This window comes from Camelus ferus, chromosome 17 (genome assembly GCF_009834535.1).
Source record: "Camelus ferus isolate YT-003-E chromosome 17, BCGSAC_Cfer_1.0, whole genome shotgun sequence".
NCBI classification, from domain to species: Eukaryota; Metazoa; Chordata; class Mammalia; order Artiodactyla; family Camelidae; genus Camelus; species Camelus ferus.
The window spans coordinates 21,153,027-21,179,364 of NC_045712.1; the positions used below are offsets into that span (position 1 = coordinate 21,153,027).

Consider the following 26,338-nt stretch of genomic DNA (forward strand, 5'->3'; position numbering starts at 1 on the left):
CTGTTGGTTAATATTAATGCATTTTTATCTTGGGCCATTTCCTTCTGGTTCTCTTTTCTGATCTGCCATCATATTTTGCTTCATCCTTTTTAATATCAGTGCTGCTTGCAGAGCACTTTTATGTACATCTCATATCTGAGCCTCAGAGAGCAAGACTGGGGAGGTATTATCATCCCCACTGGACAGATGGGGAAACTGAGGCTCAGGAAATTAAACAACTGCTAGTCAGTAGCTTCTGGTTCCTCCTTTTTGCCCCTGCCTACAATTTGAGAACTGCAAGAGATTTAGGGACAGAGGTCAGAGAAGGGGAGGTGACTTGCCCAGACACACACAGGAAGTGGTGTCCAGGCAGATCTCTTAACACTCCATCTGTCTTTTTCATCTCAGCTCTTACTACCCCCACCTATTCCTGAAGATCATTTTGCAGTTGCATCTCTCATTCATTTATTCAGGGAGGAGTCATCGAATGCCTTTGTGCTCTGTCCTGATGTGATGGGAAAACTTCTGGGTTTGGATTTTGTTCTGCCACTTATCACTAGAAAGCATTTGCCTGAGTTACTTAACTGCTGTGAACTTTAGACTCTCTTATCAGAAGTGGAGATGACCACCCTTGACCTGTGTCACAGAGCTGGCATGACAGCCAGTAGTGATCAAGGCAATAGAAGGGGTTTGCAAACTGAGATCTTAGGAGGATTTTTCCACCCTCTCTTCTCTTCCTCTGCCCCTCCCTCCATGTCTACAACTGGCCGATATTAATACTTTTGTTATACTGGCACATGACTGTTTAAAGAAAAATAATGATAAATTGTGGTGGCTAATATTTATTGAGCCCTTATTACTGTCAGCCACTCCACTGAGCACTTACCTCATGTAATCCTCCCAGCACTTCTGTATTTTTAGCATCTCTATTTCATAGATGAGGCAGTTGAAGCTCAGGATTGCACAGCTAACCATGTTCCAGGTCAGGTTTGAACTTAACTTCTCTTAGATTAAAAAGCTTATGATCTTCATTCATTTACTTACTCATTTCTTAAGAACCTCCTAGTGCCATGTACAGTCCTTGGCACTGAATGGCCCTGCAGATGCTTCCTGAATGCCCACCCTCACCCAGGCAGGACCAGGGGCGCAAGGCATCTTCTCCCACACGGGGTGTAGGGACATGTGTGCTCCTGATGGCCTGGAGTCCCATCAGCTGTGTCAGCTGGGGTCCCTGGGAAGCGGATAACATTAGTGCTTCCAGCTGGGAACAGCTGATCAGCACAGAGGGAGGGCCCAGGAGGCTGAGCTGAGCCACATGAGGAAGTCCTGCCTGCTGGCAGCACAAGCACAGCAACTGTCTGCCGAGCCCCCCTGAAGACCCTGGCCCTGGGACTGTCGGTCCCCTCGAGCTTCCTGAGCCACTGCCTGCCAGGGCGTACTATTAGGGACTTTCCCCCCTCCTGGCTCATCTTCTGGGGTTTCTTCGGGACAAGGTTACTTCATGGCCTGAAGACCACACGTATTGAAATCTCTGTAAAAACCTGTTGGAGCTTTCATAGTGCAAACACAACTGTTGCCTGTGCACAAATATTGACTTTTGGTGCTAACTCACAGATGGCCACCCTTGGGAGAGGCACAGTGCAGGCCATCAAGCAGGTCAAAGGGCGCCAGAGTCAAGGGTAGATGCTTCTTAGATCTCTGATGACCCTCTCCCACATGGACCCCAGTGCTCTCAGCACCCAGGCAGCTTGGAGTTGTGGTGTTGCTGGGAGCAGTACAGCAAGACTCCATTGTGACTCCTGTGTGAGTTTGCTAGAGCTGCTGTGACAAAGTGACACAGACTAGGTGGCTTAAAACAACAGAAGTTTATTCTCTCAAGGTTCTGGAGTCTAGAAGTCTAAAATCCAGGTGGCAGCAGGGCCACACTCTCTTTGAAGGCTCTTCCTAGTTTCTTGTGGTTGCTGGTTATCCTTGGCGTTCCTTGACTTACAGATACATCACTCCAGTCTCGGCCTGCATCACCACATGCTGTCCTCCTGTCCTCCTTGTGTGTATTCTCTGTGTCTCTGTGTCCAAATTTCCCTTGTCTTCTAAGGACATCAGTCAGTGGATTAAGGCCTACCCTGATCCAGTGTAACCTCATCTTAATTTGATTACATCTACAAAGACCCTATTTCCAAATAAAGTCACACAGGTACCAGGGATTAGGACTTAAACATCTCCTTCTAGGGTACATAGTTCAATCCACCCATGGGGTTATTTTTCCCTTAAGGAAAGGATATGCACCTCCCCACAGCCTTACCAGCCACCTCCATCCAGCCTCCACGTGACCCAAAGGGACCCTCCTAAATCATGCATCTGGCCAAATCCTCCTCTTCCATGGTATCCTATTGTCCCAGGGAAGCATCCAATCCCCTGTGTGCCTAGACTTGCTTTCCTTAGTGCCTGTAACCACCACTTCACCCTCTACATTCTGTGTTTGACTGTCCTTGGTACTTGCCATTCTCTGAGTAAGCCTTGGTCTGGCTCTACTTCAGGCCTTTACATATACTGCCCCTTCAGTCAGAAAGCTCATTCTGCCCTCTTCTTCTGGTAACTGCCACTTCTTATTCCTCACATCTCAGGCTGGAAATCATCTCCTCCAGGGAGTCTTGGCTGACCCTCCCTGACACCGTATCAGGGGTTCCAGGCTGCCTCGGCACACTGTTTTCCCTCCCGACTGCCCACATTAGCTCACACATCTCATTTACCTGGCTGTACCTCCAACTTAGCTGTCAGACTTTAAGATCAGGGTCTATGTCTTACTCTCCATTGAACCCCACTCATGGCCAGCAAAAATAAATGCTTCTTGAGTTGAATAACCAATTGAATGAATGAATAAGAAAGCAGAAAGCAAAAATAATAATAGCCCAGCCACCTTCCTAATTTTGTGAAAATTAAAGGAGATTGTTTCACCTTTTTGCCAATGACTACCTGACACCAAATTTAAGCAGTGTCAAATGCTCAGAGAACTGATGGTCTAGAGACCATTATTATGGCAGGATTTGGTCAGGACTGAAGGTAAACCAGGAGGGCAGTTCCTAAGGGAATCTTGATGATTTGCTGGAGATGTCCAGCCTTTGGCTTTGCGGAAGGCAACTGTAGTGCCGATGGCCACCTTTTGTGTTTTCGGCCCCATTTCCTTTCTCGGCAAAGGTGAAAGGCAGGATAAGTGGCTAAACTGAGCTAATTTCTCCTGCTTTGGCACATGTGTGGTGTAGCTTTTTTGCATGATTAAACATATTGGCCCTCTGAAGAATAAAAACTGTAATCGCCCCCCCACATTGTGTTTAGCCAAAACAAGCTGTGAAAGAATGTAAAGTATGTCACTTTGTTGGCATCAGTTCACAAGTGAGTCAGTGAGCTCGCTCACATTTACCACTAAAATTGGATTCTAACCTCCAAAAAATTTATGACAACTGCTCCTTCTTGTGGCTTAAATGTTGACATATAATTAATTTAGGATTTCTTCCCGAGGCTTCCTGTCCAGGTTTGTACCTGCCACAGAAATATCCTTGAAAGTTTATCTAACAGCTGGAGCCATGAAAAAAACCCTCCTGAAGGTTTGTAAAGTGGGTGGGCTTTGCCAACAGGAAGAGCCCAAGGAGAATGGGGGAGGCTGCCAATGTGGCTGGCTGCCGGAGTTGCTGCAGGTCCTAGGCGTGTAATTGGCAGTTTGGGGGAAGCTTTGGGTTCCTTCTGCCACTGCTCCTTCCAGGCCCCTCTAATGTGCTCCCTCTTGTCTCTGCATACTTCCTTGCATGAAGATAACCAGGCCCTGGTCCAGCCCATGAATAATAACCTGGGCACGAATACCCTAGACTGGTGCTTTCCACACTCTGGATCAAGCTAGTCCTGGTGCCCATCTCTGTACACTGTATGGACCAGTGTAGAGGGGAAGGTGACAAGAACTACTGGTAACTGAACACCTGTTACATGTCAGGCACTGATCTAGGGGCTTTGCAGCAAGCTCTATTTATTTATTTAATATATTTTTATTGAAGTGTAGTCAGTTTACAATGTAGTATCAATTTCTGGTGTATAGCACAATACTTCAGTCATATAGGAACATACATATATTCGATTTCTTACTCTTTTTCACCATAAGTTACTACAAGATATTGAATGTCATTCCCTGTGCTATATAGTATAAACTTGTTTATCTATTATATATATATATTAGTATCTGCAAATCTCAAACTCCCACGCTATCCCTTCCCACCCGCTAACCCTGCTGGTAACCGTAAGTTTGTTTTCTATGTCTGTGAGTCTGTTTCTGTTTTGTAAATACTTTTTTATATTCCACATATAATATGGTATTTTTCTTTCTCTTTCTGGTTTACTTCATGTAAAATAACATTCTCCAGGTTCATCCATGTTGCTGTAAATGGCATTATTTTATTTTTTATGGCACAATAGTATTCCATTGTATAAATATACCACAACTTGTTTATCCAGTCATCTGTTGATGGACATTTAGGATGTTTCCATGTCTTAGCTATTGTAAATAGTGCTGCTATGAACTTTGGGGTGCATGTGTCTTTTTGGATTAAGGTTCCCCCTGGATGTATGCACAGGAGTGGGATTGCTGGATGATGTGGTAAATCTGTTTTTAGTTTTTTTGAGGAATCCCCATACTGATTTCCATAATGGCTGCACCAAACTACATTCCTACCAACAGTGTAGGAAGGTTCCCTTTTCACCACACCCTCTCCAGCATTTATTGTTTGTGGACTTTTTACTGATGGCCATTCTGACTGGTGTGAGGTGACACCTCAGTGTAGTTTTGATTTGCATTTCTCTGATAATTAGTGATATTGAGCAGTTTTTCATGTGCCTATTGGCCACTCATATGTCTTCATTGGAGAATTGCTTGTTTAGGTCTTCCCATTTTTGGATTAGATTGTTTGCATTTTTCTTATTAAGTTTTATGAGCTGTTAATATATCCTGGAGATTAAGCCCTTGTCAGTCTCATCTTTTGTAAATATTTTCTCTCATTCTGTAGGTTGTCTTTTTGTTTTGCTTATGGTTTCCTGTGCTGTGCAAAAGCATTGTAAGTTTAATTAGGTCCCATTTGTTTATTTTTGCTTTTACTTCTATTGCTTGGGTAGACTGCCCTAGGAGAACATTGCTGAGATTTGTGTCGGATAATGTTTTGCCTATGTTTTCTTCTAAGAGGTTTGTACTGCCTTATCTTAGTTTAAGTCTTTAATCCATTTTGTGTTTATTTTTGTGTATGGTGTGAGGGAGTATTCTAACTTCATTGATTTATGTGCAGCTGTCCAGTTTTCCCATCACCATTTGCTGAAGAGATTGTCTTTACTCCATTGTATATTCTTGCCTCCTTTGTCAAAGATTAATCGACCAAAAGTTTGTGGATTTATTTCTAGGCTCTCTATTGTGTTCCATTGAGCCATATGTCTGTTTTTGTACCAATACCATGCTGTTTTGATTACTGTAGCTCTGTAGTATTGTCTGAAGTCTAGGAGGGTTATTCCTCCAGCTTCATCTTTTTCCTTAGTAATGCTTTGGCAATTCCGGGTCTTTTGTGATTCAATATAAATTTTAGGATTATTCTAATTCTGTGAAAAATGTCCTCGGTAATTTGATAGGGATTGCAGTAAATCTGTAGATTGCTTTGGGTAGTATAGCCATTTTAACAGTATTAATTCTTCCAATCTAAGAACATGGGATATCTTTCCATTTCTTTAAGTCGTCTTTAACTTCTTTAGTGAATGTTTTGTAGTTCTCCACATATAAGTCTTCCTTGGTCAGATTTATTCCTAAGTATTTTATTATTTTGGATGCAATTTTAAAAAGGATTGTTTCTTTACTTTCCTTCTCTGATACTTCATTGTTAGTGTAAAGAAATGCCACTGATTTCTGTATGTTAATATTGTATCCTGCTACCTTGCCAAATTCTTTAATCAGCTCTAGTAGTTTTTGTGTGGAGCTTTTAGGATTTTCTATATATAGTATCATGTCATCCACATATAATGACAATTTTACTTCTTCTCTTCCAATTTGGATCCCTTTTATTTCTTTTTCTTGTCTAATTGCTATGGCTAGGACTTCCAATACTATATTGAATAGAAGTGGTGAGATTGGGCATCCTTGTCTTGTTTCAGATTTCAGTAGAAAGGCTTTCAGCTTTTCACCATTGAGTATTATGCTGTCTGTGGGTTTCTAATAAATAGCTTTTATTATGTTGAGATATGTTCCCTCTGTACCCACTTTGGTAAGAGTTTTTATCATAAATGAGTGTTGAATTTTATCAAATGCTTTTTCTGCATCTCTTGAGATAATCATGTGATTTTTGTCCTTTCTCTTGTTGATGTGATATATCACTTTGTTTGATTTGCATATGTTGAACCATCCTTGTGTATCTGGGATAAATCCAACTTGATCATGGTATATGCTCTTTTTTATGTGTTGTTGGATTCTGTTTGCTAATATTTTGTTGAGGATTTTTGCATCTGTATTCATCAACAATATTGGGCTATAGCTTTCTTTTTTGGTAGTATCTTTTCCTGACTTTGGTATCAGGGTGATGGTGGCTTCATAGAATGAGTTTGGGAGTATTCCCTCCTCCTCAGTCTTTTGGAAGAGTTTGAGAAGGGTGCATATGAGCTCTTCTTTGTATGTTTGATAGAATTCCCCAGTGAAACCATCTGGTCTGGAACTTGTGTTTGCAGGGAGGTTTTTCTATTGCTGATTCTATTTCACTTCTAGTGATTGATCTGTTCAAATGATCTATTCTTGATTCAGTTTTTGTGGACTACATATTTCTAGAAACTTGTCCATTTCTTCCAAGTTGTCCAATTTATTGCCATATAGTTGTTCATAGTACTCTCTTAAGATTTTTATATTTCTGTGTTGTTGGTTGTAATCTCTCCATTTTCATGTGTTATTTTGTTTATTTGCATGCTCTCTCTTTTCTTCTTGATGAGCCTGGCCAGAAGTTTGTCAGTTTTGTTTACTCTTTCAAAAAACCAGCTCCTGGTTTGATTGATTTTTTTCTATTTTTTTAATCTCTATTTTATTTATTTCCTCCCTGATCTTTATTATTTCTTTCTTTCTGCTGACCTTGGGTTTTGTTTTGTCCTCTTTTTCTAATTCTTTTAGGTGGTAGGTTAGGTTGTTTATTTGAGAGTGTTCTTTTCTGAGGATGGCCTGTATCGCTATGAACTTCCCTCTTAGGACTGCTTTTGCTGCATCCCGTAGATTTTGTGTCATTGTGTTTTCATTGCCATTTGTCTCAAAGTATTTTTTAATTTCTTCCTTGATTTCATCATTGACTCACTGGTTTTGTTTTGTTTTGTTTTGTTTTTTTTAGTAGCATGTTGTTTAGTCTCCATGCTGTCGGGTTTTTCTCCTTTGTTTTTCTATGGTTGATTTGTTTTCCTATGGTTGATTTCTATCACATTGTGGTCAGAAAAGATGCTTGAAATGATTTCTATCCTCTTAAATATGTTGAGGCTTCTTTTGTGCCTGAGTATGTGATCTATCCTAGAGAATGTTCCATGAGTACTTAAAAAGAATGTATATTCTGTTTTTGAAGATGTAATGTCCTAAAAATATCAACCAAGTCCAACTGTTCTATTGTGTCATTTAGTATCTCTGTTGCCTTAGGACTTTCTGTCTGGAAGACCTATCCAATGATGTTAGTGGGATGTAAAAGTCTCCTACTATTAATATATTCTCATCAATTTCTCCCTTTATGTCTGTTAGTATTTGTTTTATATATTTAGGTGCTCCTGTAATGGGTGCATATATGTCAATGAGTGTAATATCTTCAGCTTGTATTGCTCCTTTGAATATTATATAGTTTCCTTCTTTATCTCTCTTTATGGCCTTTGTTTTGAAGTCTATTTTGTCTGATATGAGTATTGCTACTCCTGCTTTCTTGTCATTTCCATTTGCATGAAATACCGTTTTCCATCCTCTCACTTTCAGTCTACGTGTGTCCTTCATTCTAAAGTGGGTCTCTTGTAGGCAGCATATTGTAGGCTTTTGTTTTATTATCCAATCCACCACTCTGTGTCTTTTGATTGGAACATTTAGTCCATTGACATTTATAGTAATTATTGATAGATGTGTGTTTATAGCCATTTTGAACTTTGTTTTCCAGTTGACTTGATATTTCTTCTTTGTTCCTTTCTTTTCCTTTTTGTGGTTTGATAATTTTCTTTTGTATTAACTTAGTTTTTTTTTGTTTTCTTTTGTTTTGTTTTGGTTTGGTTTGGTTTTTGTGACTCTATTTTATGCCTTTGATTTGTGGTTACCCTGTAGCAAGCTTATTTAATTTTATCTTCTCAACTACCAGGAGTGGTTAGAATTATCTTCACCTTGTAGATGAAAAAGCTGAGGCTCAGAGGATCAAGTGATTTACCTATATCAAACTACAAAGGGGAAGATGTGATAGGCAGTTCACATGTGCAGAGCTTCTTTTAGATCCTGTCTCAATGTAACCTCCTGAGCTAGACAGTGCTACCCCTACCATCCACCCTTAAATGGGAGGCCAGGGGTCCACGAATGGAGTCACTTGAATAGGTGCAAAAAGGTAGATGGTGCCTCAGCTTGTACTGCTACTTAGCATGGCTGAACCAGTCCAGGGCTTACTCCCCACCATGCTGAGATGCAGGCAGACCTGGGTCTGAGTCCCGGCTTCCCTATTACATTCCAGCTAGCTTTCCACAGGCCTATGAGTGAGGTGCCTTTGACCTTATTTTGCTGGTTCCTGACAGCCTTGCTCCAGGAGGATCTGGACATCACTGGCCACTGACCCAAGAAACAGAAGCAGTCAGTGAACAAAAGATATGCAGCTACTTCCAGTCTATGAGTAGTCCTTCCATAAGCCCAGCCCCAGTAAAGGGTCCTAGTTTGGGACAATATGATAAGGCAGCCCAGTTCTATGGCCAGGAAGCTTACTGGGTGTAGGTGAGAAAGACGATGTCTCAGTCTCACATTGACACCTCTCACCTGTGTGACCTGGGGCCAGCCCTTTCTCTTTCCAATACCTCTTTACATGGAGCAGCCGAACTTCCTGTGTCCCAGTTCTGTTAGTGTTGTGACTTTGGGCAAGTTACTTAACTTCTCTGGGCCTCTAACAGGAGGGGAATAATAGTGCCCAGTTAATGGGGTGATTGTGGAGATTAAGTGGGTTGGTATGTGTACATCAGTGGTTCTCAACAGGGAGTAGGTGTAGGATTGCCCTCCCAGGAGGCTTTGGCAATATCTGGAGACATTTTGTATCGTCATGACTTGGGAAGGGGGTGCTTGCTACTGGCATCCGATGGCTACAGGACAGGGATGCTGCTAAACATTGGCCAGAGCACAGGCAGCCCCCACAACAAAGAATCATCCAGTCAAAATGTCAGTAGTGCCAAAGTTGATAATCACTGCTGTAAAGCAGTTAGGATTATTCCTGGCATGTAGGAGGCATTTGATAAACATTTGTTATCATCAAGGATTCACTTCTCCCCTTAATCCACTGATGTAGTTATTGGACACCCACTACATGGAAGGCAAATAAAAAATACTGCATGGGCAAGACATGCACATTCTGTCCTCATGAAGGCAGCTGAGGTTACAATCAGACATTAATCAAATACTAACCCAAATGCATGACACCAGATTGTTTCAAAGCAGGAACATGTAGTGGGAGAGGTGAGAGAGTGCTGAGGGGAAGCTAAGCAAGGGGATTGAACCAGGAACCACAGTCAGGGATGCCCCACCGACCCCCCCGAAGAAGTGGCATTTAAATGGACATCTAAGGACAAGCAGAAGGCAGCCAGGAAAAGGGTAACAGGGAGAGTACTCCAGGCTGAAGGAGCTGACCTGAAAAAACCCTGAACAGGGACCCAGCCGAGTGCCTCCGCCTGCGGTAGGAATCCGTATTCATAGATTGGTGCTGTCAATCAGGGATTTGCTGTGCTCTTGCAGGGGTTTGTAACATTGCATGGGGCTGAATCCTCAGGGAATTCTCTGCAGAAAAGTCAAGGCTGCTGGTGGATCCCTGGATCCCCTGGGAACTTCTGGGGGACTTTGGAGTCCTGCCATATTGGGCTTTGGAAGTGGCCCCAAGGGATCCAGAATGTACTGATGTCATGCCTCAAGTGTCCCCTTTGTCATGTCCCAGCAGCTTGATCTCTGGCCCTGTTCTTCCCCAGGGCATTTCCTGGCCTTCAGTCCTGGATGCCAGGCCTGTTTTGGAAGAGTTAAACCCAGCCCCCACCTGCCAGGACTTTGGGATTTAATAGGGAAACTTCCAGCTAGTTCATGTATTATGAAAATGCATTTTCCCCTCTTTAATCTTCAAAGTGACCAGCGACAAAAGCAGCAGCACAGGAATTACCTCTCAGGGCACCTCCACATCTAAGTTGGAAACATTTGTGATAGCCAGAAGCCTTGTAACAGATGGGAGAATGGATCCACTGAGGGGCCCACTGTTAATGCTCTTTCAATTACACTCGGAGCCCATATGTCCCAGTGCTGATTACGAAGTTCACTTATATCCCTGAGCAAGAGCTGGATATGGAAGACCCAGGGCTACAGCTATGACGGGCCTTGTGCTACGTGCAGACCTACAGGGGCAGACTTTGGCATGGAATTTAAACATAAATTCAAACCAGAGAGCATGTCTGCTTTTTAGCACTGTGCAAATGTGACTGGCCTTAGATTCCCTCAGAAATAACCTCTGGTTTTCTCAAATGTTTCATTCTTTGGAGAGGATGTCATTGTTTCCCTATATGGTGGTCCACTGGGCAGTGGGCTTCCTGATCAAACTGTGCATGTGTATGTTTGTGGAGATGAATTGTGATTTTAGAGGCATCTTGTTCTGTGAATGTTTCTTAACACCTACACTGTGTAAAACATCGTAGGTACTCAGTTGGGATCTACCATTATGGAATACATACTTGGACTTGAGGACCATGTTTTTGTTGTCTGCTTCCACACATACATCTAGCACAAGGTCAGTGGTATTGTAGATACTACAAAAACCCTGTCCTTTTTGACAAAGCAGTTTTAGATTAAATAGAAATCTCATGGATGAGAAGTCAAGTCCCACCAATGCCAATGGATTTCATGTCAGGATTTCCCCAGGCCTGTCAAGGTTACCTATGAAAGGATAAGAATCCTTGTGTGGGATGGAGGAATGGCAGTAACTCAGCAGCAGACATCCTCGCTATCACTAGGGGAAGCTCTGATGAGCAAGTCAAGCCTTGGAGTTCTACTTTGCTGGTAAAGGCAGAGCCCCTTCAGTAATCTTTTTAGCATCCTATTCCTTCAAAGACAACCTGGACCCCAAAGCCCTTGTGCAGCCAGAAGACATATGAATATCCCATCAGTTGCATAGAAGCAATAGGTTGGAATCCTCCAGATAGTTCACTCAATCTCAGAATGATAAATGATCAATCATTGCATTCCTCCTAAATGAAATTAAGATGTTAAGATATATTGCTTGGGGCTTCTGCATGGGATTTATCCAGTTGAATTTCCAACAGAAAATGTATTGCTTTGGAATTGCTGAGAAAGGGAGACATTCTGGGTCTATGTTAAAGCAAAACTTTTGACAATGGAGAAGAATGCTTCAGACATGTTAATTTTTTTCATATTTAAAAGTGATTAATCATCCCAAATACCATGAAGCTGGAAGGCCACAATACAAAGTCTTGGAAGGGAAGGAAGATCCACGGGCCTTGATACTCTGAACTGGGGGTTGTTGAGGGAGCCTGTAGGTGAGCTCATGTTGACAGACAAAAAGCACCAACTAAAAATTCATTTGAAAGGACAGAGAGTCTGGGCAAAACCCTAGGAATACATAGAAATCCACAGACTTACTTTTCAATTAGCACAGAGCAAAAGAAGAGAAGAAGGGGGAGAAAGAAGTAGAGGGGGAAGAGGAAGAAGTAGAAGAGGAGGAAGAAGTTATCGAAGAAGTCATTCTCTGCCTATAGGCAGTAGGCATATATACACCACCCGAGATACTACTTCCTTGGAAAGTCTTTTCTAACTCTGTTGGCAGATCAGGTCAGGACCCAAGTTTGTTCCTGTAAACTGGGGATTTGATGTCCTAGTGTGTGCAGTTGCCCCCTGGGCCCACCGCCTACTAGCTGTGTGACGTTGACAGTGTAACTTTACCTCTCTGTGCCTGTTTCTAGAGCGGTATAATGGATTAAAAATAGCAGCTTCTTCAGAGTGTGAAGACTGGATGCTAAACATCAGAAGTGCTGTGCTCAGTGTATGTTGGCAGGTCGTTCTTCCTCCTTGGTACTTAATGCAGTTTTAATTAATTAATCACGTGCTAAATTTAATTATTTGTTGAATGTAATGTCTGACATGTTCAATAGATGTTCCATGAAGTGAAAGCTAGTGCCTGTCTCCTTCAGCCATACGTCCCCCGTACCTAGCGTGGTTCTTAGTAGATGCTTTCAAAATCGTGACAGAGACAAGGAATTAAGGAAGGATTCTCGTGCTTCTCATAAATATAGCTTGAAGACAATATAAAATCCGAACTGAATTTACCTTTGTGTCCCATTTAATAACCCGTTTCACTTTCAACTCTTCGTATCAAAACAAGGTAGCTTTTTGCCTGTTCCTTCATTTGCAAAGGGATGTGGATTAGGGCCCAGAGGGTTCAGAGACCCTGAAAATCTCTAAAAGAGACTTCACTCAGCTGGTTGCTGCCTTGTGTTTACATATTTCCCTTTTCCCTTTTCACCTACCAAAGTCTCCCCTCCCGTCAAGAAAGCTAGTTTCTTTCGTTGCAGGAAACTCTGATTTGGTGTTGCTTAGAAAACACAAAAAAGTCTGAAATAAGTTGAAATTAAAGTATAGTTATTCAAATGCAAAACTCCATTCAGCCCCTATCTGCCAAAAATAAATAGTTTAAAAAATGATTTTCAGAATCATTGACAGTGCTGACTGTGTTTATGGCAGTGGGGTTGCCGGCCTTCGGCAGCCGTCCTTGCCGGCGTGCACCCTGCATTCAGAAATTAAACAAAACCACATTGAACTTGCTGCATTAGCTGTTGCCACACAGGAACGCTGATGGGCTTAGTGAACACCACCAACCCAGGCCAGAGTGTGTCAACAGCTGAAGGACCAACCTAGTTCAGTTTGTGCTTTGCCCAAGTTGTTCCAAGTTTAATTCTTTGCAGCTTACTTTTCCTGCTGTTTTGGCCTCTCTCTCCTACACTGTGTCTTAAAGAGCATAACAGCCCGCTCAGCCTCATCCAGCAAGGCCATGGGGGCCCTGGTTAGGGGTTGGCAGATGCAGACACCTAGTCTCTGGTCTGATGATCGGTTAGACTAGGGTTTCAGAAGGGCAATTGGCTGTCCTCCTCCTCTGCCTCCAGCTTTCTTTAGCTGGTTACTTCTAAAATTCCTTCCCAAACTAGCCCAATCTGAAGTAGATGCAAAGAGCTTCTTGATTCTCCACTCATCTGGAAAAGTGGAGTCTTTCTGCTCCTCTGCCCATACAGGAAAGCATGCTGCATAGTGTTTGCCGCTTGACCCTGAGTACTTGCATCCTACCCGGGGCTTTGGCTCTTCCTGAGAAGTGAGGTCAACTGTCTCTATTTCTGGGCAGATGAATTGAGCAGTGAGTTGCAGAACCTTGGTGGTGAAAAGGTTAAATTGCTTACCCAGCCGGATCTGGGTTTTCCTGCCCGCACTTGCTCCTGGCCTCAGGCGGTGCCTGCTGTTTGGGGAGGGGGAAAGGGAGGTCTCGCCTGGACCCAGGTGGCCGACAGGCCAACCATGTTATTAAGAAACAGGGATCGAAAAACCTTGATCTTCAAAAGAGACCCCTAATTAGTCACCAGCCCCAAGAGTAAATGGCATTCCACCTCAGCGAGGCAAGGCGGGAAGGGCGCCTTCAAATCCTGGGGACTAATTGCCATTATTGGCTCTACGAAGATCCTGTTGTAAACACTTGTCATCCGAGCCACTTCTGGTCGGCAAACTTGAGATATCAAATGGTTCCTTCATGTTTCAAATTCTCCCAAATGCCTTGCTGGGCCCTTTTTCTAGGAGGGCAGCTCACTCCTGCAGAGGGCAGCTCTCTCAGCACCCAGGCTTGAGCAATGCCTCCTCCTCCCTCCGATGAGCTTTCCCAAGATCATCCTAAGGTGAAATCCTTGTCAATAAGGGATTTGAAAACCTATTTTATTCTCACTTGAATTTGAAAATGCAGTCTCAAAAATAACCTTTAATTGCAAGCAGAAAGGATTTATCCTGAAGCTAATGGGGCACAAGCTTGGGACCCCTCAAGTACACAGACCTTTTTTCAGGCCCCGGGAAAGGCATTAGCAATGTGTTCTTGTGGCTATATAGTTTGGTCAAGTTTGAAACAGTCCACTATTTGTCAATCTTTTTCTAAAAGGGGACCCGCCAAATGGTATAAAACCAAGATGTGATCTGTAATGCTCCATGTTTCTTACCTTTTGCATTGTGCATTCTCATTGCTCCTGGAGATAAGTATTTTCTCTCTGTTCTTAGATTTTTTGCTTCTTGGTCCTCTTTGGCATTCATGCAGGAAAAGGCACACTTCTTCAGGCCACATGCCGGATAATAGGTTTTGTCTAAGTTTACTCTTGAACTGGGGAAGTGTTTCAAGACCCTGGATCCATTCCTTTCAAGGGCAGCCTAGGTAACACCAAACTCAGACAGTGAAAGAGGTCAGCCTAGAGAGAGGTTTGGGGGCCATGGGGATTTGAGATTGTGGCTCCCTGGACCACTGGGATTCTATTATCCAGACACTCTCACGGCAGTAAGTATGTCAGAAGGAGAGAGGGAGGAAGGAAGCAGTGAATACTTTCTGAATATTCTTGTGAAACATGAGTTTTCTTTTCACCTTTAAGATCGGCTTTTAGCAAGCATCTAAGGGCCCTGAGGTGCATCTCACCCGTACATCCACTGCAAACTACGGTGCAGGGCCAAATCTCATGTAACTTCAAATAGCTTCTTTCTCCAAAGCTGAGCTCCAGAACCATTTCTTGAGAGAGATAAGGCATCACCATTACTCAGCAATAATTCCTTTGTGTGAACAGTGCAGGGTGTGACAGGCAGGTGGAAGTTCTATACACAAGGCTTAGGATATTTGCTCATAGGATTCCACTGTCTCCATGATGAAAGCCAATGGTTTTCCCTCTACAGGTAACCTAATAACCTCAGACAACTGTGAGGACACAGAGGTACTGGCCCTCCCCCAGTGGGGTTCTTCAGGATGACATGGGCATTCCCCCAACCCCCGCTCTGGGGACAGGCCCTCTGTTTGTTGACTCAGCCCTCACCCCTGATGCCAAGTGTAGCATCCCCAAAAGATTCCCAGAGTGTTATCTGAACCTGTATGTTTCACTGATTTGAGATGTTAGAAACTGTATGCCAAACTTTTGGTTATTTTAACTAGTTCAGGAAAGAAAGACTAACATGGGTTTTGACAACAAACAAAACCAGTTTTTGTTCTATCAGTTATGTTTAAAAGATTCCAATTTCAAACTAAACACAATGTGTGGTTATTCTGTCAGCAATTTATACAGCCACCGGGGCGCCACAACTACACACTGCATACATCATTGTATTTTTAAAATGTACTTAATGAACTTTTTTTTTCTTTTTTAGTAACTACTTCATTGCCTTAAATGAATGCATTCCAATAGAATTTGTAACAAATGACCACTTTGTGTTTGCATTAATGCCAAACACGTTTAACAAATTTTTAACAAGGAACCCTGGCAAAATGCCAAACTCCTAGAGGGACACTGAAGGAATGCTATAAATTTAAACTAGATTTTACCTTTTCACTTAGTTCAGCAAATGTCTTAGGTGTCTTGCTATCTCAGGATTGTGACATTTCTATTTCATGTCAGATAAGTTGTATATTTTCATTATTTTTATACCTTAGGCGATACCTATTTCCACAAGACTTTTAATTCCAGGCAGCGGTGTCTGAAATAATATGATGGCAGCTTAGAAATAGATCTTTATTTCTGCAAATTGTTCCTATCTTTTGTGGGTTGATAGATGCATGTATGCATATACATATCTTAACAAAACATCTTACAATATGTGATCATCTACATCTCCTACAATCCTTATCTTACACAGTCAACCCGTTAAATGCGGAAGCAATCGATTAGACCAATGGTTCTCAGATGGAAGCAATTTTGCCCCTCACCCCAGGGGAATTTGGCAATATTTGGAGGTGTTCTTTCTGTCATGATTGAGGGAGGGAGTCATGCTATTGGCATCTAATGGACAGCAGCCAGGAATATTGCTAAACATCCCATCATACAGGACAGACCCCACAACAGAGAATTATCCATCCCCAAGTGTCCATAGTATCAAGATCAAGAAATCCTGGAGTAGAGTGACAGACTTTTGGCATATAGGCAGTCTCTCAGGTGAAAAAAGGTATTATTTTAAGGAAAAATTACTACTAAAAGCACATTTCTACTCGACCAGTGCTTTTAACAATTACACAGGGTACCTACACTGATGTTGAGTGACAGATTTCTGATTTTTACTTCTGTTACCATCTTCCCCTGAAGAAAAGAGAAAAGAGAGCCCATGGGAGCCAGGCATAAAGTGTCGACTGAGGTGGTGCTGGGGTGGTGGTGGCCCAAGTGTGGGGCGTGCGCAGGCCAGCCGACTGGAGCCAGAAGCTGTTCTGGAGAAGGCTGCCAGGGCTGTGGAACGGTCTCCGAGGCAGGGCTCCAGGCAGGCAGTTAGTTTTAGGTGTTTCATGGGCAAGCACTTCTATCTTAATAGCTATGCAATTATTTTAAGTTTAAAAAAAAAAAAGGTATATTAGTCAAATACTGGCTCCGCTATGTTATTAAAATAAATCATTGTTTAAGAGGAAATTTGGTTTTAGAAAACTTTTTAAGCAAAACTATGAATTCAGTGTGACAGGTGTTATGGAAACATTACAACCACTGGGACAGTAGAACACAAAGGCCTGAGGTTTAGGAAGTCCTAGCCTTACAGGAAAGAGAATGGGGTCTGGAGTTGAGAAGATATGGTTTTAGATCAGGCCCAGGAAGACGAGGATCTGACCAAAAGCATTCACTTCCCGTAAGCTTCAGTTTCCTCATCTGCTAAGGGACTGTTGGCCAGGTCAGCGTCACGGCACTGTCGGGCTTATTGGAGCTAACTCATGCACAAGCACAGAGCGCCCACCGTGGCAGACAGCATGCACAAAACGTTAGCTGTGAATCATTCTGACCACAATGATAATGGTGAAAATAAATTCGAAGGAGGCACAGCAGTATATGTTGCCACTTTGATGGACACATCTGAATCCATCTGAATCCCTTCATTTACAACCCCGTGGGTGATTTGCACCCCTGCACAAAGAAACAGGAAGGGGAAGATGAAGAAGAAATCTGGAGACTCTCGGGCCCCTCCCAGCCTGCAGGCTCTCCCAGCCCAACAGCAGTTTGCAGTCAGGAGCTGAGGCCTTGCTGGGCCCACCCCCATCCCAGGCCCTTTGGGCTCTGAAGTGTTACATTTTATTGCCCTATGGAGCTGCAGGAGGCCACTCGCCAGGTAACATGTTGCTCTCCACTCATATTTTTGAATTATGGTTTCAAGGTGGTTGCTCCTATCAAGAAAATTAAATGATTTAACATAATTTGTTGCCACTTTGATCACAACAATAATAAATAAATCTTCATGAGGAAAACGGGAAACCCATTCTGCCCCGTTTTAAAAGATGTTAAGTAATAACACAGATGGAGTTATAGATTTTTTTTTTTTTTTTTTTGAGTAGAAACAACTCTACTGGGTTTTCCTGGGAGCAGAGTGGGTAGTGGAGTTGTTCTATGGGATGCCCGCTGCCCCCAGAACCAACGGCTCTTCTCTTCAGACCATTGTTAATTAGCTGATCAGGGGCTCACTTTTATGTGGGCACCATGTGCAGTGTCAGAGGCGTCCAGAGCCGCTGTGAATGTGTGTCTGTTTTTGTACCTGGGGGCACACTGCACACATTTGGAAAGCACATGGAGCGTAATGGACATTAACCCAGATGTCAAAAATAGCCTGCGTTTTACTACTGTTATTAAACAGTTTCCCCTTTAACCCCACCGTGTTTACCAAAGACCCCTTTCTCCCAGCCTGTTTCTGCAAATCACTACTGAAAGGGCAGGAGAAGAAAGCTGTAATCCGGCAGGTGTCTTTATTCCAAAGAAAAACAGTCTGAAAGAATATTTGTGAGATACCACACGTTTACAGCCTGCTCTCCTGAGGGTGCTTGTCCTGGGGCGGAATCTTACTCAGCTCACCCCACACCCCCTACACCCCCACCCTTGCACACCAACTGCAGGATGTCCTTTGAAAAAACAAGTCGAGTATCGATCCCATCCAATTCTGATTTTTTTCGCAATGGAAATCGCTGTTGTACCAATAACACAGTCTCTGGTTTAAAAAATCCAAAATGTGCAACCAAAAAAAAAAATTCTAAGGAAAATGTTAAAACACTGCCCAGAGATAATTATTAACAATATGCTGGTTTATGCATTTACAAGGGTTTATGTTTATGTGCATCAATGCAGAAATAAGATTGAACTACACATATGGAATTGCAATCTGCTTTTTTCACTGAAAAAGTGTGGACATATTTCCATATCAAAAAAATAGATCAAAATTGTTATGTAGTCAATAACTCTTAAGCATACCTATCACTGCTCCCTGTTAATTTCTTCCAGGCACAAATTTTTAAAGTTCTCATTTTCTTATTATGTATCTCTTTGTTGCCTGTCTTACTTCTGAAAATATGGGCCCCACAGAGCATACATAGATTTTTATCTGTCATTTTTACGATTACGTCCCTGGCACCAAGCATACTGCCTGGCACCGAAAGGAGCTATATTAGCTTTCTATTGCTGTATAACAAACTACCACAAACTTAGTGGCTTAAAATAACATCCATTTATTATCTCATTGTTCTGTAGGTCAAAAGACCGGTCAGGCCCCACTGGGTTCTCTCCTTAGTCTCCTAAAGCCAAAGTCAAGGTGTGGGCCAGGCTGGATTTAACCTGGAGGCACAGGAAGCACCTACCTCTGAGCTCATTCCACTTGTGTTTTTTAGTTTCTTATGGTTGTAGGACTGAGGTCCTGTTTCCTTGCTGGCTGCTAGCTGCAGGCCGCTTTTGGATCCTACAGACGATCTCAGATCCTAGCCCTCAGCACAGCAAATCCCTCTCCTGTTTCAAATTTCTCTTTGTCTTCTGCTACCGGCAAGAGAAAAGTCTCTGCTATTAAAGGGTTCCCATGATTAAATTAGGCCCACCCACTCTCTTTTGATTAACTTAAAGTCAACTGACTAGTAACCTTAATTATATCTATGAAGTAACATAATCATGGTGTGAGATGTTCACAGTCCCAGTGCCAAGGATTGCAGCAGGAAATCTTGGAGTGGGAGTGGGGAGCTTTCGGATTCTGCCTGCTTTAGGTGCTCTCTAATACTTATGGAAAGAGTGAGTGAATAAACTTGTTCTGTGAACTATGCATGGCTCAGGGGATGCCAAATGAGCAAGACTGGCCTGACCCTCATAGAGGTTGGAGCCTAGACAATGTTGTTCAGTAGAAATATATGGCAAGCCATATCTGTAGTTTTGAGTTTTCTAGTAGCCACATTTTAAAAGAGTCATAAGAAAGAGGTGAAATGAATTCTAGTACTATATTTAATTTTATCCAGTATATCCAAAATATCATTTTAATATGAAATCAGTAGGGGAAAAAAAACTCAAATTCATACTAAATCTTTAACATCTAGTGTGTATTTTACATTTATAGCACATCTCAAGTTGGACTAGCCATATTTCAAGTGCTGAGTTGCTACCATGTTGGACAGTAGAAGTCTAGGCAAGTCACCAGAAGGGGACAGCACAATACGTGTGAGACTTCCTGTGCCACTTCCCACACTCCGGAGGGTAAGGAAGGACCTCCAGGGAAGAAGTGACATCTAAACTGAGTCTGAAGAATAAGTAGGAATCGGTCAGGTCAAGGATTAGTGTGACTGCATGTCAGAAAGACAAGTTTGTGAAATGAGGAGGAAAGAAAGCTTTAGGACTGCAGAAGCAAGCTCAGCTCAGAGGGAATGTGAAGCATGGAGCAGGGGAGAGAGAGAGGGAGGCCAGCATGGCCAGGGATCTATTCCGAGGGCCATGGGATTGTAAGTGAAGTCTGTAAAGAACGAGTGCACTATGAAGCGGGTGGTGGTGTTGAAATGGCGCTGTTGGCTGCCCGGTGAGAGTACAGAGCAGGGGCTGTATGAGAGGACAGGTGGGGATGGCTAGGGCTGCCGGAACCATCCAGGTGAGGGAGGACCGGCCAGAGATTTTCTCACAGTGGGTGGCTGCCCAGATTGCCTCCTTGCTGGAAGCCATGATTCCTCATTCAATTTTTGTTTTAAATCTGTGCATATATTGGCCCCTCAACAAGGGATCATCTGCATTTCCAGCTGCTGCCAATGTGATCATTTGGTGAATGGACTGTCTGATTAAAGGAGCGGCAACAGTTTTTGAGAGTTCTCTTTTCCACAGCATAAACCTTACCCCAAAGCAGTGCACAGCAGTCATGAGGCACTGTATTCTGCCCTGTGACCTGTTACTCAGCTGGAAATCTTTCTCTCCACTGAATAAATGATTGTTCTTTGCTACTTTATCTTGGAAAAACATCAAGGACATCGGACATGCGCTGTAATTGTTTTTCACTCATTTCCCCATCTGTAAAATAGGACCAGTGCATTTTAGTACTTCTTTGGGTTTCTCTTTCCCTTTTAATCACGTGGCCTTTCAATATATTGGTCAGCTCTTTAAAAGGATGATTAAGAAATGCTTAATGCACAAAAGAATTAGAGCTATGTGCAGCTCATGAAGCAGAAAGCGTGCTCTGACTTACAATTTTCATACAAAGTTTGCAGAGATTTTATGTGCCAGAATGAGTAATATGATCTGCTCTAGGAACTCCCTAGCTTTCTGGCTCTGCAAAAGTCATTTTTTTTGCCCCGATTCAAGTTTCTTAACCAGAAGGGTTACACCAAACTCCTCAGAGTATGAATTAGCAGAGTTCATCCAAGCCACATATTTCATTTGCACTGTTTAACGAGGGCTCAGAATAACTGCCTACCTGTGCAGACATTGGGATCTTTGGTTCGCTCATTAGTCAGTGTGACTCGAGAAATGCTCTGTATCAAGCACTGAATCAGACAGCTCAGGCTAGATATAAAAAGTGGGTCACACATGTGTGAGTGTGTGTGTGTGTGTGTGTGTGTGTGATCTCTCCTCTCCCCGCCATAGTCCCCAGATAGCTGCCCTACTGCCATGTGCCCGGAAACTCCCAAACTGTTCAAAGGCCATATGTGAATGATAATGATGCAGGCACACAAAGTCAAGCATCAGTAGGGAAGAAAGTCATCATTCGAATGTTCGAGGTGGGATGGTCCTCTCTCCTTACCCGATTTGCTGTTTCTTTCCAGGCTGCAGTTATAATCCACACCCAGGGACCCTGATGGGGACAGTGAGAAAACTTGGGGTGCTCCTGGATATGGATGACTGCTGCATTTATATTTAAGGCTAAACATATACACACATGCTATGGGATGTGGGGATGACAGCCAGCTTTGTTTCACTCTGTTCTCTTTAAGGAGATAGCCATATTATTTTTTAATTATGCTTTTATTGTGGTAAAAAATACATTTAAAATTTACCATTTTAGCCAGTTTAGGTGTACAATTCAGTAGCATTAAATACATACACAGAATTATACAACTAACACTACTATCCATTTCCCATTCACTACCCCAGACAGAAACTCTATACCCATTCAAAGATTCATTCCCCTCTCCCCTCGAGTCCCTGGTAGCCTCTAATTTATTTTCTACATCTTTGAATTTCTCCATTTTAGATAGTTCATATAAGTGGCATCATACAGTATTTGTCCTTTGGTGACTGGCTTCTTTCACTCAGCATGATGTATTCGAGGATCATTCGCGTTGTAGCATGAATTAGAGCTTCATTTCTTTTTAGGGCTGAATAATACCATGTTGTATGTCTGTACCACCTTTTGTTTATCCAGTCGTCTGTTGATGGACACTTGAGAGTTTGTTCTGCCTGTGGTTATTGTAACTAATGCTGCTATGAGCGTTTATGTACAAGTTATCTGTTTGAGTATCTGTTTCCCACTCTTCTGAGCATATACCTGGGAGTGGAACTTTCAGTAGTCTTTTAAATTGTTGCTCTTAGTTGGTTTGTAAGTGAATGTTAAGTTTTCTGGTGTCTTGACCATCTTTAACTCTCTAATGTCTACAAAGTCAAGTTTAAAAATAATTTAAAAACTATTCTCTTTGTAGAAAACTGGAGAGGAAAAACTTTACAGTCTGATTACATAGAAATAACCACTGGAACATTTTGGCTTATTTCCTTTCAATTTCTTTTTGCACATCAAGAGGCATCTACACCTGTATGTGAAATATTTTGAAAGCGGCCTCTTCTCAGATGTGTTTGCAGGACATAGCTGAACTTTCTGTTGACTTTATCATTCTTCTGCGCTTCTTCCCCGTCACTGCCACCCGCAATCCCCATCAGCCCTGACCAAAGAGAGTGGTGGAGGGTTGGTGCAGGGGCAGGGGAGTGTCTGCCAGGATTATCTCTGAGATGCCTGCCCGTTACTTTCCCTGCTAAATTGTGTGCTTTCTTGTTGCAGCTATCAGAAGGGCTGACTAAAGGGGAAATGCAGCTCTGCAGCAATACTCTGATAATCTATTGCAGCACAGCTCCCATCACTGTCCATCACCACCTGGAATGCTCATCAGGACCGAAGAGGGATTTTTACTTTCATTATGAGCCCGATTCTTTTCGACTTGGTATTTCCTTCATCATCTTATGTCCTTTCTCACGGATGCAGACCTGTTGGAAAGGAAGAAAGCACAGGAGGAGAAAATGGTGGAGCCTCCTTTTTTTTTTTTTTTTTGGTCAGGATTTGGATATTTCAAATGCATTCATCTCTTCGGAATGTCATTATTTGATAACATTTTACTTACGTTACTTAAACATCACTGGATAAATTTGAACTCCATGGGATTTTCACTGTGGATTCAGCTTCTATTGGACAACTAGCTTCATCTCCTGTTTTTCTGCCGGTTCAGTCTAAGTAGTCATTCCTAATGCATTAGATTATCAAAAAGTGTAAATCCTGTGAGTGAGTGGTGTTGGCAGTGCTTGTATGTCAAGATGCATGGAGTGTTTGACAGAGAAACCAAAACACCAAAAATGGTGAGCCTTTACCCTCCTCTGTTTCTTTAACCCGCTGTGTGAAGAACTACATTTTGATGGTATAACCAGTAGTTACCTCTGGGCCAGGTTGGAAATGAAATCAATTTTTAAACCACTAATACTTGCCAAGAAATCGCCTTATGAGAACATGGTTGTGTGTCTCTGACAATGCATGGCACATCTAAATTGATCATTCATAGTTCTATCTACCCTGTTTTTGTACTGGGGAGTGGCTGTAGCCTGAGGCACCTGCGTATTTCTGCTCTGTGTGTTTCGTACATCTCCCGCGGCTGGGATTCGGCCGAGCCTCAGACTCTTACCATTCCCATACATGCAGGTCTCCATGAAGAAGCTGGGACTCATTCACATTCAAGGTCCAAATGCTGTGCAAACAGTGTAAGCTTAGATCTTCTGTAAACGAAGGGTCATTTCTCATTTTTTGAAAATGTCTCCAATGTGGATTCCAAAACATTTTCAGCATCAAACATGAAAACATTGATGAATGAGGAATAATCACAAAAGCTGTGTATCTGTATATAGCTCTACACAACATTTTTGTGGTACAGAGTCATTTAAAGCACATGCCAGGGAAAGAGACCGAATTTTGAGGTCTTTTACATACAGTGACTTGGTACGAAGGAGAATTAAACTCCTACTGCTTCCTCTGAAGATGAAAAAAAAAATTCAAGTTCTTATAACTTCATAAAACTCATGATCAAGTCTGGCAAACATGTGCAACTCTTATATTGATCCATTTTCTTGTTGATGGAAGAAAGCCTTCCACGTGTATGCAAGTGGGCGATGAAAATCTGCATTTTTAAAGGACAAACAGTGAATTTAAGCATGAGTGGCCTTAATATAGTTGTCTTTTTTTGCTGCTGTGGAAAGGATTCTAAGCAGATGTTCCTGAAGTCTTGCATTGATTTTAGTCACTATTATTACTTTTTAAAATGTTGGTGCAATTAACTCTAGACCTCTCCTGTGAGCCATAGAGATATTTAAAAGTCAGACACCTTATTTATCTATCGAGGAAGACAAAACTGTGTCTGGGTTGCACTGTTCATCCTTGGTGCATTAGGAGTAATATATTCAAGCAGGTTTCTTGCTTCTGGCTTTGTTCTTGTTGTCAGTCAGTATCGCGAACTGTGTGAAGCTTTCGTGTTGCATAAGCAATCCAAATACATTCATGTTTAAAAAGTTTGTCCTTTAATTATCAAAGGGATCTAGGTCTTGATCGGAGAAATGAGCAGAGTTCTTCGCAAATGTATTTAATACATTTTGACATAAGGTCGATCTGAAAACCCAGGCCACCAACTCGTCCCCATGAACAGTTTGGGTGTCCTCAACTAGGGGCGAAGTGGCCTCACTGCCTCCTACAGCCAGATCCTGATCTGAACTCTGCCCCTGAATACTTGAAGTAGGAAATAAGAAATCCACTAGGGAATATAAGGTCCTAGAAACAGAAAAAGCAACCAACTGTGTATTCTTAGCAATTTCCAAGTATGTGCCAATTTTGTTACAGCTGTTGTTGGGGGGGGGATCATTTTTTGCCCCACTTTTGTTGGTTTAAAGTATTACCAATCTAAACTTTCTGGGAGCATATCATTTAGTCCCTTAAAAATTAAACTCTGTCTAACATAGCATCTTTTCTCATTTCATATAATATTCTCTCATTTGGGGTGGGGGGAGTTACCAAAAAAAATCCCTTTTTACATATTAAAAATAGTCTCTGTGTTTACGACAAACACTGTGATGTTGGGAAGATGTTTCCTTTGCGCAAACTTTAGCAGGTTTCCCCCTTAATCAGAATGAAGTTGAAAAAAAGTTGAGGCTAACGTTTAGGAGAAGTTGGTCTTCTTGCTTTGTGCAAAAGCAGGCTTGTACTTTATACCCCATTTGATTTCGATGTACAGTCTCGATTTTGTATTTAATGATTTTTGTGTATCTAGTATGCACGTTAACAGCGTGTCAACTTTCATTTGAAAGTGGGTTTCCATTTACTTTTTAAACAGTGTTTATGACGAGACCTCAAATGTGTTGACATAAGCTCTATCTGAGATGTTTTTGTGTCGAGTGGCGTTTGAATGCTGCCAGGGGTCAGTGTATCTAATTCCCAGAGACCCTCGTTTGATAGTGCTTCTTGTAATATTTCTCCAAGTGAGTGGCATGTGGGTTGTGATATTGACCATGTGATTATGGACTTCGATATGAACAAAATAAATAAAACTAAGGAACCCTCAGAAACTACCAGTGGGCATGTAGTAGCCAGTCATTGTAACCTCGTGTCTAGTAGAAGTACAGCGTACAAGGTATGTACAGTTCATAAATTTGTTATCACGTGTATGAAAAGTACTTTGTGCTGATCGCCTTATTTATATTCATCAAATAAACTTTGTTTCTTTCTGAAGTGAGTTCCTTCCATGTCAAACAAATGCTCCAATTGTGGTGGTTTCTAATCTCGTTTAGGTCATGGATCCCCATTTGAGGAACCTATGGACTTGAAGATAAAAGAAAGAAAAAGGGAAATGATGGACTTACTTTACTGGAAGAGCCAAGGTGTAAATCTCCCCTTATGCACAGCTGGACCTAGAGCTCGTGCTGTACTAAGAAATTAAGCCATTCGTGGCATCCTTCCTCCTCCTCCCCCTCTTTCCCTTCCCTTTTCATCTCTCTCTCAATTCCTCCCTCTTTCTCCATCTCTCTTTATCCCTCCCTCTCTTCTTCCTTCCCACCTTTTCTCTCTTCCTTTTTTTCTTCTCCCCCGTCCATTCCTTGCTTCCTCCTTGTTTTCTTCTGCACTTTCCATGAAGTTGATGTCAGTCCCTGCTAGTATCTGTTTACTTGGTGGCAAAGATTACCCCCAACAGCTTTGAGTATTCTTGGACTTTAGAGGAGAGATGCCCCTCTCTCCCAGCATCCATCTCAGCTCCCTGGAGGTCCTTTTTAGATAATACACCTGATTACCTTTTTCAAGGGAACTGGGAGGGGAATGTGTGATTGACAGCCCTACTGGATGTTGGAGGTGCAGTTTCCAAAG

At 42.2% G+C, this 26,338-nt stretch overlaps 1 protein-coding gene and 1 long non-coding RNA gene across 2 annotated transcripts in view; one reads left to right on the plus strand and one right to left on the minus strand.

The window, feature by feature from the left end:
- Positions 1-25,545, plus strand: part of ERC2 (ELKS/RAB6-interacting/CAST family member 2) — an 875,889-nt gene extending 850,344 nt beyond the window's left edge. The window contains exon 21 of the mRNA XM_032458251.1: positions 22,733-25,545. The gene's annotated coding sequence lies outside the window, so the exon portion shown is untranslated. The remainder of the gene's footprint in view (positions 1-22,732) is intronic.
- LOC116657116 lies at positions 1,620-11,826 on the minus strand. Its single transcript, XR_004312116.1, has 3 exons — positions 11,815-11,826; positions 2,640-2,644; positions 1,620-1,906 (listed from the first exon to the last, which is right to left on the minus strand). It is a non-coding gene; the product is annotated as an uncharacterized LOC116657116 (long non-coding RNA).
- Positions 25,546-26,338: the final 793 nt, after the last annotated feature.